At 38.1% G+C, this 18,181-nt stretch overlaps 1 long non-coding RNA gene across 1 annotated transcript; it reads left to right on the top strand.

Annotated features, from left to right (window-relative positions):
* Positions 1–893: 893 nt before the first annotated feature.
* Positions 894–16,657, top strand: LOC115412121 (uncharacterized). Its single transcript, XR_003934296.1, has 3 exons — positions 894–904; positions 8,718–8,720; positions 16,147–16,657. It is a non-coding gene; the product is annotated as an uncharacterized LOC115412121 (long non-coding RNA).
* The last annotated feature ends 1,524 nt before the right edge of the window (positions 16,658–18,181 follow it).

Genomic DNA, 18,181 nt, shown 5'->3' with positions numbered 1-18,181 from the left:
TTTCACAAACTCTGTGATAAATCAAGGATGGTGATTAATATTTTGTACAGAGACAGTGTCTCTACCAGTATTGCTATGCATTTGTTTCAGATGGTGAAGCCTGTTGGAGGGATGTAACATCAAAGAACTGGAAAATTTCATCTCCCTGATTAGTATTATCAATATCATGATCTATAATATAATACTGTAAGGTCTCAGAGCGTGTGTGTGTGTGTGTGTGTGTGTGTGTGTGTGTGCGTGCGTGCGTGCGTGCGTGTGTGTGTGTGTGTGTGAGAGTGTGTGTGTGTGTGTATCTGCACATTTCCTGAGAAATGATCTCCACATTACATATCTCGGCAAGTTGACCAATATTTTGGGAGATATTAGTCATGGAACCACAGTACCATGCTGTATGACGAGAAATGACGTTAAAAACAGGAACAAAGCATTTACTAGCTCCAGTCCCTAGATATTGGTATTAATTTGACCCGTGGTTCCCCACGGGTCAACGTGCTACTTCTATATGTAACACTAATTGTAAAGAAGTAGTAATACACCAATATCTAGAATCCAGGTTCTAAAAGGAGGATAGTAAGCAAAACACAACAACGACTATACGATAACTGGGTGTATTTATTCACAACCCAAAAAAAAAAATAACAAAAGCACTTCTTAAAAATAACTGTGCCGATTCATCTCTGTTATTCTCATGAAAAAAATAATAAACCAAAAACACAATATACATAACCCCAATTGAAATTTGTATTTTTCCCAGAGCTCTCTAAGTTCAACACTTAAAGAAAAAATAAAATAAACTTAATTGGCAAATCTCAAACAATTGTACCCAGGTACCTGAATTGTTAACAGTTTTTTTTATGGTAAAGTAGGATCTTTTTTTGTCAAAAATTATTTCAAGTTCAGTTCAGTCAAGTCAATAGTTTCCTTGTTTTTTTTTCCTTAGTCACTTTGGTTCCTTTTCCTTCTCTTTTAGTTCAGTCTTAGCTTTTAGTTAATTAGGGGCCCCTTATAGTTATTTCTCTTTTCTAAATCTTATCTGGAATCCACGTGGAAAGCTGATGAATCCAAATCCATGGACTGTCTCTGTGACTCCTCTGCGTGCAGCAGCAGTGATGAGCGGCCTGGTTCCCGCTGACTGGAACACCTCAGATTGCAGTCGTCCTCTTTCAGAAATCGACCATAAAAAAACAAAAAAACAAAAAAAAACAACCTGCATAGCGTACAATTTAACCTCAGTTAAAGTCCAGTATTCTTCACACTATGCAGCATTAGCAGGATCTTAAACACTCATTTCAAACTTATATCAGCTTATTGCTTGCACAAATGCTCAAAATCGTAGAACATTAACATGCCTTTAGCTTAAATAAAATTATTCAAAGCTATTGTTTCTGCTAAGAAAACAGTTCACATGTCAACTTCTCAAAATTCACATATCATGAATTCAACAGTACTGAGTTTTTTTTGTTTTTTTTTTTTTTTAAAAACATCTCACGTTTCTCCGATTGGTTTTTTTAAAAACAAAATATCATTTGCATTTATCAATCTAGCAAGAGCTAGCATCATTCTCTTTAAGTTAAATGAAAGAAAAGCACACTCACCGGAGAACTGTCATGAAACACACTGAATAGTGGTCCTCCTTAATCCTCTGGTAACAAAAAAATATTTAGGAACAAACTTGCTTCCTCTGAATTAACATTTACTTTGAACTTATGTAGGTATAAACAACAAAAAAAAACTCCACTCTGCTCACAGAAAACTGTACACGCATTTTTTTCCATGCGGTCCTCCTTATTTTTTTAATTTTTTTTTGGTTACTTTTGATTTCTTTCTCCCCTCTTCGATACTTCACTGTCATTTGTAAAGAATATGCACCACCTTGTGGATTTTCAGTGTAACTGCATGCATAATCTTAGCTTAAAATCAAACAATTGCCTGTTAAATTCATTGGGGTTACATATATATTACTACTAGTATTTTCCTTTATTTTGTACATTGTACAGAATTTAAAAGGCTTGTTCAAACCAGGCATTAAAGCAGTGTTTCCCAACCTTCTTTGGGTCATGACCCCATTTTAACATTGCCAATATCTGGCGACCCCAGACATTCAAAATGGAGCCTTTTTTTTTTTTTTTTTTTGCTAAAATTTATTTGTTTTTGATCATGTAATAGTTTGCCATACTATGTTGTAAATAAACGCTAATTTTAGACAACATTTAGGCAAGATAATGTGTATTATTACGGACAGAGGCAGAAAAGCCAGGTTGAGATTACTGCACGAAGTGAGAATTTCGTTTTCCTTGGTCAGGATATGTACAGCCAGTACAGCTTGCATTTACAAGGCTGACAATTAATACTGAACAAACAATATCTCAAATTATGAATTATGAAAGATCTGCAGCATCTGAAACTGACCACAATGAACATTTGAAAGATAAACAGTACCACAGTGCTTCAGTTTCAGCTTCAGACTTTGTCATGTCTTTTATGTATTGTGATTGTCTCTCTCAACTCACCATATTTTTTTTTTATGAGTAATTTTTTTTTTTTTTTTTTTTTTTTTAATCAGTTACTACAAATTTCAGGCAACCCCAGTTGAATTCCAGGACCCCCATGTGGGGTCCCAACCCCAAGGTTGAAAAACACTGCATTAAGGGATCAGTGTGGTATATTTACTGTCATCTTGTGTCAAAATTGTAAAGACACAGACATCTCTCATTGGAGTCTTTGTTTTGTATAGTTGAAGCTTTTTATTTGAGGGAATAATTCTTCTGGTCCTCGCTCAGACATAATAGATAATAGTCATAGATCCACCCCTAAGCCCCAGTGAAATCATGTGTAGGCCATAGAAACTGGAGGAGGAAAGACAGAAAATATATACAGACCTACAAAACTCTAAACATGGTGGTTGTATCAGAGTATATACACAAAACATCTTTTACTTTTTCAATAAATGAGGTCCAAATATTGCTGGTTGTTTCTTTGACATGGTGCATGCGCTGACTGTGTCCAGTAGAGATTGTGGCCAATGGTGGGATAATGCATGAGGAGGCTGATTGTGCAAGACTAACATCCTTCCATCTGTGTCAATGGGTCTGTATTTTAACATTTTATGTATTGAAAAAGAGTTTATATCAAATGTTTCAGTGTAACCAAAGTTATAATGAATATCTCCCACAGTGGCACATCATAAACACTAGAGGGCAGTGTCATACGCATAACCCTCATGATATAATCCTAATGACAAAAACTGTTAATAATATGCTGGAATGCATATCAGTTGAAATATACAATAAATAAATGAATAAATACACCAATAATCATTACTTGTGCATGTATGTGTGTGTGTATAGACAGACAGACAGACAGACAGACAGACAGACAGACAGACAGATAGACAGATAGATAGATAGATAGATAGATAGATAGATAGATAGATAGATAGATAGATAGATAGATAGATAGATAGATAGATAGATAGATAGATAGATGGATGGATGGATGGATGGATGGATGGATGGATGGATGGATGGATGGATGTTTGCAGCAAAACACCTAAGAAGGAAGGTGCCCACTTGATAACCCAGAGGATGCCCTCACTCACTTGACCATCCCACTGTCTCAGTGGTGTGTCAAGTAGAAGGGATGGTAACATCTAGTTCTACACAACAGATCTTTAACTTAACATTTCAAACTGGTACATTTCCAAACCAAATGAAAGCTGCAAAAAACATACCTCCTAGTAAATCTGGGAACAAACACCATTTCACTAACTACAGATCTGTTTCTACGGAGGTTCGTGCAGCCACCTGCAGCGGCAGTGACAGAGCAAGCCTCCGTTTCCCACAATGCACGTTGCTACAAAAAATTCCGAAGATGTCAAAGTTACCTTCCGGCTCTGAATGTAAACACACAGGTTTGTTTATGGTGGATGGCACTTCGAAATTGTTCACCGTGATGCAAGAGATTCAGGTGAGTAATGACAGAAAGACTTACAGATTTGTGATACTTCGGCTATGACTGAGGTTTTACAGATTTGATGAAAAAGTCATCACGAAAGTCTCCCGCACCTTTAACTTCAAAACCTTAAAAGTAAGAACGACAACTAAAAGTTTCTGTTTCTATATGTGAGTAAAAATATGGAACAGACTGATGACCGTTCAAACATCCATAAATTTAAAAAGAGGAATAAAGAGATGGTTTATAGACTGTGGACTAGTCACATTTACTGTTCTTAAGGTTTTGAAAACTGATCTTGAACAATGCTTTCAAATGTCTTCTAAGGCAGATGCAGGACAATTCATCTGAAACTCTTGCCATTTCTTCAGTACTCTGTTTTCCAGAAACAGAAACACGTTTCATAGGTGAACACTCCTGGGTTCAGAACAAATGTGTTTTCGACTTCTATCTGTGTTGTTTTACAGCTCTGTTAAAAAAATCCAAGATTTCATGTCTCCAAAACATAATTTCTCAATGTAATATTAAATTGGATTTTATGTATAAACCACTGTGTGAAAACTATGACAAGCTGTTTACTTAAATGGAACAATAATGTAAAAACCCTAAATTAAACATTTTACGCTGTATGATGTATATTTATATTCAATATATTTCATTCTGGCACTTTTCTAAATAAAGCACATAATTGAAAACCTTTTGTGTGTACACATTTATTTATTGATTGATTTAATATGCATTACATAATTAACTGAAAAACATTTAAACTAAAGCATATAATGTAAATAATATGTATGCTTTAGTGTGGAAGGGTACAGCAGTGGTTGACATTAACCTCATCAGTGCTGGAGTGCCACCTGCTGTTTTCAGCCTCCAACCTTATACCTTTCCAATAAATGGAAACTCGTGTGCTCTCTTGTTTTATTTTGAATCATATGTCCTCAGGTTGGTTTCACGTTTTGTATTTTACATCATTTGTTATGTGTGCTGTGTATGATTTACACTGATACATATGTAACAGGTCTTCATGAAGCTCTCTGTGTAGTTTTTCATTTGCCAAGGTCATCGTTCTATGAACTGAACTGAACTAAACTGAAGAAGTCTCTTGGATGAGAGACAAAACGTTTTCAAAAGAGCTAAACCAGTCCAGCTGAACCGAGAAGCACTACCAAGAAAAAGTCTTTGTGAAGCATTTTTGTCCCAGTTCAGCCTCATAGGTTGAAGCTCCAATATTGATATTGATATTGTGAAGGTCCTGATGTTGTGTCGAAGTTGCACAGTGCTGCAAAATGAAAATATTCAAGTCCCTACAAATGCACTAATAATTAGAATAACAAGGCTGTGTTGAAACCATAGCGAAACCATAGTGAGTGAGCTGACATTGAAGCACCACTGGAACAACTCCAGATCTACTTTCAGTGCCATGGAAAGGACTATTACTTGTATTACTACTACTACTACTACTACTATTACTACTACTACTACTATTACTATTATGTCTTGTACTTCTTCTCCTTCTGCTGTTTCCTATATCTCATCAGGGCCAAAACATTTTAACCTGGGCCTTGACCAATCTGGTTTGGAAGCCATGTTTGTGATTTACGTGGTTAGTTTTGCAGACATTTTACACCGGATACCCCTCCTGACGCAACCCTATAACTAGAAACCAGAACTTGAACTAGATCAGGCTTAAACCTGGAACCGGTGGGTGGTTTAGCACAGAGGAGAATGAACCTATATGTACCTGTTTTGAGAGAACAGGTAAACTCCTGGGGCCTCATGTATAAAGACTTGCGTGGATTTCATACTGAAACCTGGTGTACGCCCAAATCCAGAAAAGTCCGAACGCACAAAAAAATCCAGATGTATGAAACTGAGCGTATGCCCGAATCCAAGTACACTTCCTTTATTCATCCCAGTCAGCGTGGAATTGACCGCATATGTTGGAACACCTGACTCCTCCCTCTCCACGCCCATATTTAAATATGCAAATTAGTATAAACGGGGTCTGCAGGTGGGATTCCCTCTGGGATTCCCCTGTCTGCGTGATCAGATGATGACGTCAAGGTGGACGCGAAGCGGAGGCCGAAACAGGCGGAAGAAGAAAAGAGATGAACTGAGACTGAGCAAAAAGTTGACGATATTGTAGGTGACACTTTTCTCACAGGGCTGACGTGGATCACCCCCAAGGTAAATATATATTTAGTATTTGTGTAAGTCACACATTAGTTTATTCTACGGGTCATACAATAGTCTGATCACAGCCAAACAAGAAAAAGGTTTATGTGAAATCATGTCAGGATATCAAAGAGGAAATCAAAGACTTTGACTCATGTTTAATCACTCAAATTATTAATTTCCAACAATGAGGCAGAAGACAGTCAGACGCAGTATCATCCTCCTGTCACAGAGGCTTGGAATTTGCGCATGCGCGAGCGCAGCCTTACCGGATGTCAGGTTCCCTAACCCTAACCCTATCCCTAACCCTAACCCAAACCCTATCCCTATCCCTAACCCTAACCCAACCCAAAAGCGTACAATTCTACTCGCAAGGTACTTATTTCATAAGCCTCGCTGAACCTGACATCCGGTAAGGCTGCGCTCGCGCGTGCGCAAATTCCAAATAGGTCCAAATTTTACAAGGTCCGTATTTTATGCCACACCTGGTCCTCCGATCCGCCACAGCCCACCGCTGATGCCCGTCCGACCGGTGTCCAGAACACTGGCATGGGTCCGTGCTGACCCGAGTCACAAGAGGACATCGTGAGGACAATCAGTGGAGTCAATGAGCGACTGGACCGACTAATAAATGTTCTCACAGACATGAAGACAACATTAAATGCATTTATCAACCAGTGAATTTTGGGTCCTTGTCTCTTTATATATTGTTGTTGCTTAATGTCTTCCCAGGCACGATTGGTATTGTTGGATACAGGGTCTAATTGGTTCTGGTTCTGGTGGTGGATGTGCTGCTCTGACAAGGATGACGTGTCGGTGTGTTCATTGTTCTTCTGTGTATCTCCGATGTGCCCATCAATCGGAGGAATGATCTTTTTCACATTATTAACAGTTTTTCAGTGTCACCTCTAAGTGTCGCCAAAGGTTCCAAAGCACTAGAAACGTGCGTTCGCCAGCTATGGACTTGGCGTGAAGGACCGCACATTTCCATGATCATTTCAGTCTTTATACATCTGAACGTGAGCGTGGAAAAGGGTGTACGCCAGGTTTTTGTGCGTACGCACACTTTATACATGAGGCCTCTGTTGGGTTACAAGTGCTTAACCACTATGCCCCTGCACTGCCCATGAAACAATAGAAAATACTGATAGGATATTTGTGTTTAAATATAAGGACCAAAGATGGACAGAACTGTCTGAAAAGTAAACACAGTAAATCACACCGCTGAATAAACAAGTAAGTTAAATACAGTGGCAGTGTAGTTTATTTTGGACTCTGGATTATGTTTGGAACAAATACTTTTGCAGTTGTCAATTGTGAATGTGATGCAGACATGTATCAAACTGACAGGAGAGAAGCAGAATGATGACTGAAGCCCAGTTCCTCAGATGTGTTTTGTGGTGGAGGCTGTTCTGCAGGTTTGATCCACTGTTTGTCAGACGAAGCTATTAAAACTATCGTGGATCTTTGGGGAAGGGAGGCAGAGGTTTATCAGTGGTGAGACTGAAGTTGGTAGGTGTTTCTGTGTGAGGCACAAGGGAATGAACATTATCAGAAGTTTTTACATAATTACATGATATATATTTATCCTCTATATGATATTTATCTTCTATGATATTTATATGTGATATTTATCTTATATATTATATTTACTAAATATAGGATATTTATATTGCATATATATGCATATGTGGGTTCTCTCTCTGACAGGATTCTGTAGAAACTAATCCCAGGATAGCTTCCTTATCAGTGAGAACTATCTTACATTTTAGCTAAAAAAAAAAATGTAGTAAAATAATTGGTGGCAGAGGAAGAAAGTCCTGTTTTGCCCTTCAGCTGGATGCTCATTTACAGTAGATGAGGGTAGATGTGGTTGAGGGTGAGAATACTGAGGTGACTAGTATGAGATTAACACAAATGTTTTAATATTTATACACCTGAAGGATCTTTGGCTCGACTTTGGCAGCGTCTGGTACAAGGACACAGGGATATTAGTTGTCGTTTGTTCACTGCTTCAACCATTTGACTATTCAAATAGAGTCCGCTTGCTAGAAAATAGCTCCTAAATGAAGAGATGGCTGGGTAATATGCCCGAAATCTACTTTTTATTCTTTCACACAAACTCATAAATACACATGGCCTCTACGCATAAACAACCGTTACACATGTGCACACTAGCAACACACACGCATGCACACGCACGCACGCACGCGCACGCACACACACACACAAGGGCAGAGTAATGTTTAACTGTGTTCTTGGAAGAAATTGGAAGCAATTTTTGCAACATAACTCAAAAAGGTCAAAATGCAAATGTCAGCTTTTCCTCATTCCTTTTTAATTATTCTGTCAGCTTCAAAGAGTCTGATCAGAAAAAAGCTGCTCTGACAAAGGACGGTGTTGAGTTCACAGATAAGGCCAATCTGTCTCCGTTGATTCCATACTCAACCTCCACTCATACATTTGGAAACGAGGACATAAATGACCATGAATTACTACCACCAGGATGTAATGAGGTGGGTTAACATCACCAAATAACTGTCGATGGCCGGCATGTTTGATAAACATTAAAATGTATTCATAATTAGGTTGTAAGCATTAAAATGAGTCATAAATTCTTGTAACACATTAAAAAATATGGAACATATTTAGCTTGCATTTAACTTTGCTGTTAAACTTGATTTTGCCTTAGGTTTCTCTGTCTTGTCCATAAGCAGCATTTGCACCTGTCAGCATCATTTGACATTTTATTGGTTACTTATGTTCTAACCACTGTCAGCGTGAAGAAGACATAACATAAAACATCAACAAGTTTCATTTCAGTGATTAATAGTAGTGAATAAAAGGTGTCCTGTCATAACAGCTCATGGTGTTGAACTGGAGTTGAGATAGTTCATGTTAGTTCCATGCGTGTTCAGTTAGTAGTTTACAATTCATTTTGTGTGTGTATTCTGTGTTTACCTAAATCAGCTGATTTATGGTGATTCCAAATCTGAAATGGAGACTTCTCCGGCATGTCAGAAATCTGAGTTATTCACAAGTCAATATGTATATTATATATAGCAGCATAGCATGTAATGGTCTGAGTACGGAAACTGAACCCAATTGCAAGACCCGGAGACAGACGTAAAAGTTCACTGTGTTTATTAAACACAATAATAAAAGACAATTCACAGGCAATATTGATAAGCAGATCCTTGAAGGCAATGGTTCCTAGACTCTTCACAGGATCCAGAGACAGGACCGGAGATAGGGCTTCACAGCCCGGACCGGTAACACGCATCAGTAACCCAACTAGGGAAAAGCAGAGAATAGTCAGAGTCCAAACCAGGTCATACACGGGAAAGCAAATGGATAGGCAACAGGACATAAGGAACAGGCAGGCTCACGTACCAGTAATTCAGGCAGAAGGTCAAACTAGTGATGGGACATTTGAAGCCGAGGCTTCGAGGTGTGCACCGAGTAGAAAGGGGCGTGTCAGACAAGGCCCCGCTTTGATGCTTGTGTCAGTTTGCTGAAAACCAAGTGATTGGTTCATTTTACATGTCACTTTTCAAAATAAAAGCGGGAAGAACTGCGGCGCTTCGTGGGTTGTAGTAGGTTGGAGTGTGGTCAGCGCATTGTCAGTGGCAGAGATTGTAGCAGTAGTAGTAGTAGTTGTAGTAGTAGTAGGAGTAGTAGGAGTAGTCGTGGTAATAGTAGTAGTAGTAGTAGTAGTAGTAGTAGTAGTAGTAGTAGTAGTCGTGGTAGTGATAGTGATACAAGAAGTAGCATTACTGAAAATGGAGCCATCAAGAAAGAGGAAAACCTCTCCTGTCTGGGAATACTTTGAAATGGCTGCTCACAACAAGGTTTGTATAATGTTTGTGTACATTGTTATTTAATTGTATGTGAATCATCAGATGACTGTGTTAATTATAGTGCACATTCATGTTTGTTAGGTGAGGTGTTTGCTGTGTGACAGAGAGCTCGTGTACAACAACAATACCTCATCAGTGCTCAGGCATTATCGAGTAATACATGAGAATGCACAGTCTGCAAACACACCAAACACCAGCCAAAGTATTATCTGTTTTTCATTATTCAAATCATAGTGTGTGTACCATATATTACTACAATAAATTATTACCATAAATACATGGAAGACACTAACATCCTCATGGTGCATTTCTTCATCATTTCTTTAGCTGTGACAGCATTTATACAGGCAGGTCTGCTAGTGCAGTGTATTAAAGATTCAGTATATGAACAGATGTCAGCGATTCAACTCATTGTAACTGTACAGACTAATGTTAGGCTCTTTGTTACACATTTAGGATTTTATCTTTAATAGAACTTATACATTCTTCAGCTTAATGGTTATAGTTTTCCTTTTACAAACTCTCATCTACATAAAAACGCTCTTGATTTTCGACCTTGGGTTCACTGACAGTGAGTGTGATGGTATCATACACACACACACACACACACACATACACACACACACACACACACACACACACACACACACACACACACACACACACACAAGGTCAGGGTGGTACTAACCCAGTGAATAACAGGGGGCCAGCATCAGTCCAGGTGGAGACTGGTTTTACCATGTGATTTGACACATACATCAACTCTGTTGAGCAGAAAATTGAAATGGAAATGTGGGCCTTGACAGACTGAGGCTCCCATTTACCCCTGGACCAACTAATGATGTGTCATTTCTCTCAGGGGCAGCTGCTCCTGCACTAAAGGTGGGGGGGCACACTCACGACACTAACAAGAAAGATGGGACGAGCTAACGTCAGTTACTGTGGGGAGTTAAACATTAACACCAGAGGTGGAATAGAAACTAAGCTGGCCTCACCTTGACTCTGACTCACACTGAACAGGTTTGCATTATTTGGATGCTCAGTCAGATAAAGAAGTAATACAAACAAACATGGAATGTGATTATCACTGGTAAAGTATGGCATTTTGTCAGTCACAATCAATATTTGTGTATTCTATGTAGTGTATATACTTCACACTTAACATTTGCTTAAGTGTGACATATATTGTGTATATATTAATGAGCAATACAGTGGATAAATAATGCTAAACCATTTATACTTAAATCCTTCTTAAGGACTTAAATAGTCCATAAATAGGTCATAAGTGCTTTATAAATAATTAAAAAAGCTGTTAAAACAGATTAGAAAAAGGTCAACAGGGACTCTCTGCTTCCTAATAAACATTTACCTTAAAGCTGCATGTGACTTTCGTCATCAATTTTTCATCAAATCTGTAAAGCCCGAGTCATAGGTTGAGTGTCACGAATCTGTGATACTCCTGCGTGGAGCTCCGCTTCCAACAATGCAGTGAAGTTGTGGTGTTGGTTTTATAATAAATACACAATAAGGCTAATAATGACAAATACAGTACACATCCAAAAATACACAAATACACACACACACATATAAATATATATATATGATCCACTGCTGCTCCGTCTGTGTCGATATTTTATTTCAGATCCAAACTAACTAAAGTTGGTTTTATAAATTGATCAACTTGATCTCTCTCATTATCAGTATAAAATAATAAAGCTCTGTCGAATTTTTAGTAATTAACCAAATTATGCAAAATAAACAAACAAATCAATTAAAAGTCATTTTGTAACTTCTCCAAAAATGGTTCATACAGATATCACACACTCTTAACTAGCATTCCCTGTTTGGTGAAAACAGACTCCGCCCTTTTTCTCTACTCAATAAAAGAGTCAAAGCAATGATGTTTTTTCTGAGTGCAGTGACAGTGAAGTGCAGAGCACTGGCAAAACCAGTCTCCACCTGGATTTAACTCTACTGTCTACAACTACAGCATCTACAATGGCTACAACTATTGTAATCATTCATATGTTTGAGCTTTAACCCTTTAACTGCAGTTGCTTCCCATTTCTAAAACAACCATCAATTTGATAGAAGCATAAAGAAAAAGACTGTTTATAACATTGAGTTGTATGGTTCTGCAGAGTGGGTATCTTGGTTATTTTTAACTGTGGCTTCTATAATAAATCTGCCTGTGTGACTGGTCCACGGTTCAGCTTCACAACCAACTGTAGAACTGTCTTAAATAGGCCTTACCTGACGCAACATCTGGAAGTGTCACCCATCTCACAGAATGTAGACTAGAAGGTATCTGATGGTTATAGAACCAATAGTTTTCTCAAAATTCTTGTTTATATACTAAACTAAGGTGCTTTTCCCATGATCTTCTGGTGTCCCTTTTACCCCATAGATGTGATGTGTTTACACCTGGGGATTGAGAAAACTATTGGTTAACTCATATTACCACTCCCATGATCACTTCAGGCTTCAAAACCAATGAACAACGCAGGATATTAGAAAGTCAGTTAAGCCCTTCTTTCTTATATTCTGTATGTTTGTGACTGCTGGCCCATATATCATATCATGTTATCACCTCAGCTGTCCCATGTATTCAGTTTTGTGTGTATTCCATTAATCAAAGGTGTTAAATGTCCTCTATGTAGACACAAGGATATTGGTGTTTATGTCGGTAATAGTGAGCACTTGAGAGTTCATCCAGCTTTTGGGTTGAATTTACTGAATTTCTCCTGTCTTGACTGAAAATGTGCTTTTTTTATGGGCTTTTATCATGTGGGGTGAATCACAGGCATTGAAAGAACAGCCTTACGTGTGATTGATTACTGATTTAATGAGGGTATCTGCTAGGATACCAAACAGACACTCACACCATGTTTGGAAAATATTCTCTATTGACTGGACATCTGCTCTGATCTCTGTTTTCTATTCCATATTCCAGACTTCTCCTCAGATGTAAATGTATTGACTGTAGACTGGTTGAAGGTTGGGACTCAGAGATCTGAATTCCAAACATGATGGGGGTGCTGATTAAAATGTGGCATCATGGTTAACGTTGAGATCGTTTGAATGCAATGATGAGGCCTTGGCTGTAGTTTGTAAATTCAGTTACACTTTGCCTCAACCTGACATCATACACCACATTTAAAGAACAAACACACAGAGGTCCTTAGAGGAATGGAACACACTAACAAGATGTGATGAGCTGACTTCAGTCACTGTGGGGAGTTAAAGATAAACACCGGAGGTGGAACAGAAACTAATCTAGCCTCACCTTGACTCTGACTCACACTGAACAGGTTTGCATTATTTGAATGCTCAGTCAAATAAAGACACAATTTAGCAATCAAAGAATATAATTTTGTCTGTCACGATCTGTCACGATAAATATTTGTGTATTATGTGTAGTGTATATACTTCACACAACATTTGTTTAAGTGTGTCGTACATTGTGTATATACTGTATTAGTGAGAAAGACAGTGGATAAATAATCCTCAACCATTTATATTTAGATCCTTCTGAAGGACTTAAATAGTTAATAAATAGGTCGAAAGTGCTTTATAAATAATTAAAGAAGTTGTTACACAAGATTAGAAAAGGTCAATATGGACCCTCTGGGCCGGATCTACTAAAGGTTTACATGTATTAAAATGTGTACAAACTCACTGCACACGCAAAAAAATGTACAAACTGATTTACTAACAGTGCACACTAAGGGTTGCGTCTTTCAAAGTTGCAAAATAGTGCGTCTGCATCCAGTTAGTACATTTGCCACAATGAATATGCAATATGGGGTGTTTACATGCAATACATGCAATTGTGCGTGTGGTGGGATAATTTAGCACACGCAAAGTGATTTATCAAATCCAAAAGCAATTTTGCTCATAGAAACTGCGTCTATATTTACCATGTGTCAAAAGGAGGTGAAAATGGTTTGGATGCGTAATTGCGCGCACATGACTGCGGTCAGGAGACACTGAAATGATGAAACGAGATGCAGAGAATGCATTTTTCACCCTCAAGTGAACATTTTTGGGGTGACGGAAGAAAAATTAATTGAGACGTGTGTGTATATATGTGTATATATATATATATATATATGTACACACACACACACACACATATATATATATATATATATATATATATATATATATATATATATATATATATATATATATATATATATATATATATATATATATATATATGCACACACACACACATATATATATGTCTCCTTCAGATTCAGGTCCTCTACCAGAGACCTGGGAGCCTGAGGTTTCTGCGCAGGATCTTAGTTGTTCCTAGGACTGCGCTCTTTTGGACAGAGATCCCTGATGTTGTTCCTGGTATCTGCTGGAGCCATCCTCTCAGTTTGGGGGTCACTGCCCCTAGTGCCCCGATCACTACTGGTACCATTGTTGCCTTCACACCCCACATTTTCTCTGTCTCCTCTTTCAGCCCTTGGTATTTCTTGACACAGATGGAGCTGCTCCATCTATATCGACATGTTATTTCAGATCCAAACTAACTGACACATTTGTCATCAATAGTTGGTCATATAAATTTGTCAAACTGTTCTGTCTCATTATCAGTATAAAATAATAAATCTCGGTCCAAATGTTAGTAATTAACTAAATTGTCCAAAATAAGCAAACAAATCAATTACAAGTCATTTTGTGACTTCTTCAAAATGGTCCCTACACATATCACACTCTTGACTCCTCCTTGACTCCTCTTTGGTGGAAACAGACTCTGCCTCTTTTTTTCCACTTAACAAAATTGAAAAAAAAAAACTCTCTCTCAGGTTTTCTGTTCTAAAGCACAAATAAATACACAACGTCACTGCAAAAACAGAGAATACAACTACAGCACACACTCCCTCCTGTCTGTTTGAGAGGATAATGTGTGTGTGTTTTCTCTCAGACAGAATTGAACACTATCAGCAAGGGAGAAGAGCAGCATCAACCACAGTCACTTTGATTTCATTAATCCTGATGGTGTCATAGGCTGGAGGTGCAAACTGACCAAAATTCCATGTGGAAAACATTTGGGTTACAGGACAAAACAAATTTTACAGTCAGGGGGTAGGATCTCTGCAGGTCACCATTATAACAATAATGGAGAGGGTTATTATTGTAAATATCATAAATATACTGTTTAGAGGGAACTGTTTGTGAGGAAAATGTTTTATCTTTAACAAAGTAGATGTGGAGGAACTCAGAAATGCAACATACCCAATTATTTTTCTAAATAACAAAATCACAATCATAAGATGAAAATACATGAACTATAATATATATGTAATTTCACCTGAAATGGTGGTTGGTATTAGTTAATGAGTTTCTGACTCACAAAGGGACAAGAAAAAATACGGAAAACAAGATCTGACGCTGAAAAGAGTAGAAAGATAAAGGTATGAAGTATCTGACATAAAATGGCTTTAGCCCAATCAACCGGGTGATTCTGTAAATGTATAAATCCTCTGTAATCCTCATTTAACCCACCCTCACTGTGGAAGCAGCTCAGGATTTAAAACAAGATGTAACTTTTCTCACTCCAAACTAGGTTAAATATACTTACAAGATACAATAATGTTGAAGACAGACAGTTTAAAGCATCTTTACATCAACCATCCAATGTTTGGACTGTACTGATTCTTTTTTCTCCTTTATTTTGCTGCTGTTTTCATTTCATATATGGATGTTAGACAGACAGACAGACAGATAGACAGACAGAAACACACAGTATATGATCTGAAAGAATCTCAACCATGTGCAAAAGTAAACTAGGAACTCTTTTATTCTTTTATGTTCATTTTAAATATCTATCTTTAGCTTTTTTTTTTCTTCACGAGTCCTTTAAAAGTTTGTTATCATGCTAGGTGCAGCTTCAGTGTTGGTAGTACATGCAAGGTTGTGGATTTTGGTTGTGGGAGTTTTCACACCTCACATTGAAGAAAAAAAGACAGTGGGGGTTTGGGGGTGGGAGGTGGACAGGGAGTAGCTCTGAATCTCCGAGTGGACAGACACTGACCACTCAGGAGTTACTGAAATGAAAGAGAAATAAAAACCACAACAAACCCACTACAGATACAGCTGCAGGGATCAGCACTGAGGGTTTACAACGGTGAAGCAGAAGCAGTTCAGTTCAGTTCAGTTCAGTTCAGTTCTCGCTGATAGTTTCCATCCGATCCACAAACAGGGACGGTTTTTTAAATCATGACATCATTAGTTGACATCTTTAGTGCAGTTGAAAGAAACATGAAGCAGGCAGTCTTTAGGGAAGAACAAAACTCTGACAGCTTTAGAATAGGGTTTAGAGATGGGGGTGCATAGGGGGAGGCAAACGTCACCCATACTCCTGTTTATGACTGTGATGTTAAAGGAGACATCAGGGCTATTGCTGTGGCTTTGGTCTGAGTCTAGGGGGCGCTGTCCTCCTCTGTTTTCACAGACAGGCACCACATTTAAAAAGGGATTCAGGTTTTTTTTTTCCCCCTTGAGTCAACTTCAAGATTCCCTTTTTCCTACATTTACTAAGGCTACACACACACTAATACATTTTTGTTTTAAAACCATATCCACACAAGCATTTTTCATAAATATTCTGCATAAATGTGTGACGTATGAGTAGAGGAGCCAACGGCAACTACAGCCCTGGTTGATTTCCAGTCTGCCCACATTTGTAGACAATAAATACTGTTGCATTTAATTTAGGTCAGTGTTCCATGGAGGTCATTGTGGTTACGGTTGAGTTTAGGCACAATGACAGTAGAAGTCATGAAGTGTTTTCAAAAGTCATGTTAAGGATCCGAAAATGCACAAATAATGTGGACGCTACGTGGAAAGACTTTAAACCCAAAATGTATTAGTGTGGCCTAATGCGGACTCACAGACTTTAAAAGGACTTAGAGCAAGTACATATGTGAAAAGGTACATATATGACATCACACGTGCCATGTGGCATCCACCGTGCCTGGTGGACACCACTTTCAGCTGAGGCACCTTCCAGTGCATAATTTGTTTTAAACATGGGCGGCTACGAAGAGGATGAAGCCTGTAACAGCTCCGGCAGTGTCGGTGTCGGTGCCCAGTGAGTCACAAAGAAACACTTACAGGAACATTAACGTCATACAGACGTCCACCTCTAAACCAGTTTTCAGGGGTTGGGGTAATTTGATTGTTGAGTCTTTTTGTTCTTTATGTACACAGAACTACTACACTGCAGCAATACTGATCATAGATCACAATATACAAGTGGCCACTGATGGCTACAGATGCACTGAAGAAGCCTGACAAGTCCCCTGTAAGGACCCAAACACATATTTGGACACAACGGTTTTGTACAAAGGATCTACAAAACAGTACAAGGTTAATGCCAAAAACATCATATGAGAACTTTTAGAAAAGAAACAGTAGCACATTACCTTACACCTTGGTAATAACCTGGTGAATTATGTATAACAGTAGATACTCATTAAAGGTCTTCAATGGAACATTTACAGGAATTTGAGAAGATATTAGTATAATATTTGTAATTCTGTTTTCATTACTGCATACACATTTTTGTTTCGTTGGACTGAATTTAGTATCCAACATGTGACAGGAGCAGTCTACAAGAGCTCAGGATTTCTATTTGATAGCAGGTGTTGTCCAGCATTAATGTGCATTACTATCAACTAAATGACTGCATGTGAATTGGAGTCCACAAACTTGAAAACACACTGGCCCTAGCAGACTGTGGGTGTGGGGAGTGTGATGCAATTGTTTCACCACTTTGTCAATAAATATTACACACTAAAGCTTTCACTAATGATATGTAAGTACCATGAAATAAAAAAAAAAAAAAGAAACACTAGATAATAGCTCAGTATTGACAACAGGTACATTTACTGAATTGTATGAAACAGGGTCAAAATAAAAGGGGACATACTTAAAGTTACCAACAACTGTTGTGGTAACTTTATGTTAACCTGCTAACACAAGAAAGTCACAATACATTCTGTTGAACATTTTCTTTGAAATGATTGTAAAAGGGTAATTATAATGAATGAATGTTGTAATGATGCAATGAAAAGGCTGAAATTGAGGCCAATGTGGAAGTCTCCTAAAGTGTAATACCACTGGGAACCACTAGTGTACACTAAATCAGGGAAAGCCTGGCTCTGATTTCG

The sequence above is a fragment of the Sphaeramia orbicularis genome, chromosome 21 (assembly GCF_902148855.1).
Source record: "Sphaeramia orbicularis chromosome 21, fSphaOr1.1, whole genome shotgun sequence".
Lineage (NCBI taxonomy): Eukaryota > Metazoa > Chordata > Actinopteri > Kurtiformes > Apogonidae > Sphaeramia > Sphaeramia orbicularis.
The sequence above is the reverse complement of the archived record's forward strand: the minus strand, read 5'-3'. Positions and strand labels throughout refer to the sequence as shown.